This window comes from Chrysochloris asiatica, unplaced genomic scaffold (assembly GCF_000296735.1).
Source record: "Chrysochloris asiatica unplaced genomic scaffold, ChrAsi1.0 scaffold00066, whole genome shotgun sequence".
Lineage (NCBI taxonomy): Eukaryota > Metazoa > Chordata > Mammalia > Afrosoricida > Chrysochloridae > Chrysochloris > Chrysochloris asiatica.
Window position 1 is genome coordinate 7727274 of NW_006408584.1, and position 1432 is coordinate 7728705.

The following is a 1432-nucleotide window of genomic DNA, read 5'->3' on the forward strand; positions in this document are numbered from 1 at the left end:
ATTCGGAAGTAGTTTGTCACTCTTTCAACCTAGTCTGTCTTTGTCTGGAAGCTCATCTGAAACCTGTCCACCATGGTGACCCTGCTGGTTATTTAAAATACCAGTGGCATAGCCCTCAGAATCACAGCAATTCAAGCCACCACAGCAGGACAGACAGACAGCCTCATAATAATAATAATTGTGTAGATGAAGCAGGACTGGGCAGTGCTTTGTTCTGCTGTACATAGAGTCACTATGAATAGGAATTAACTAGAAGTCGACTAACAACTACAACATTTTAATTAAATCCAAACCTTTCTTCTAAAGTAGATTAGTTGCCCTGATCATTTTTCATTCTCCTTAAAACTATAAAATGATCTGAAAATCTGACTTCAACTAACTACCCTAATCTAGGTTCTGTTAGTTTATTATCTTTCTGAAGTGAAAATTAAGCCAGCTATCTTTTTACTGTTATTGCCATTAAAAGTGGATGTTATTCCATTTGTGGGACTGGATGAAATACCTGTGTATGATATCCTAAAAAGTTAAAGTGGTCAATATTGATAAAGTATTTCGTAACTTCAAATATCCTCTCAACATGATGATCATGGCTTTTCTGTGTTAGACTTCATTATGGATTCTTTCCAATAGTGGTTAATATTGATTACCATGGAAACCCAATGCAATTTATTCAAATCTATACACATATTTTGTGAGAGTTTCATATTTTGTTTCTGTTCTCACAACAGCAAAGCTTTACTTTTTCTTCACAATCTCTACTTTCAGCAAAACACACTTTGCATCATTTTGTGTTAAACGTTCACAACCAATAAGTGTGTTTTGCACTCAGTTCTGTACTGATATTTATGTGAAAAGAGTAATTCAACAAGTCTTTAAAAACTGTCTCATTTCTTTTGGCTCAGTTCCTTTCTGCCATAAATACTTTCTACATTGGCAATGTTCCTTCTAAAATTTGGCCCAGATTTCTTAAAATATTCTACTAAAGAAGAATAGAGACTAAGCATATGCCTTGTTGGACATTGCATTAGTACATTAAAAAAATATATTTTATGACAACCACATGATACATTTCACTTATTGAGCACATTGTTGTAAGTGCCATTCAGTCCGTTCTGACCAATAGTGACCCTGAATAGGATTTCCAAGGAGCGGGTTGTCAGCTTGAACTGCCAACTTTGCAGTTTAAATCAACCTTGTGGTCCAGCACGTTAACCTACAGTGCACACAAGGACTAGGTATTTTTCTATAAGTTCTTCCAGAAAGGCATATGTATCTTATGTTTTAACTTTTCTTTTGCTTTCTTATGTTTGGGGTCACTATGAATCCATACAGAAGTGATAGCACCTAAAAACAACAATATAATACTTAATATTATTTAAGTATGTGCAAGGAACTCTGGTAGCATAGTGGTTATGAATCGGGCTGTGAACCA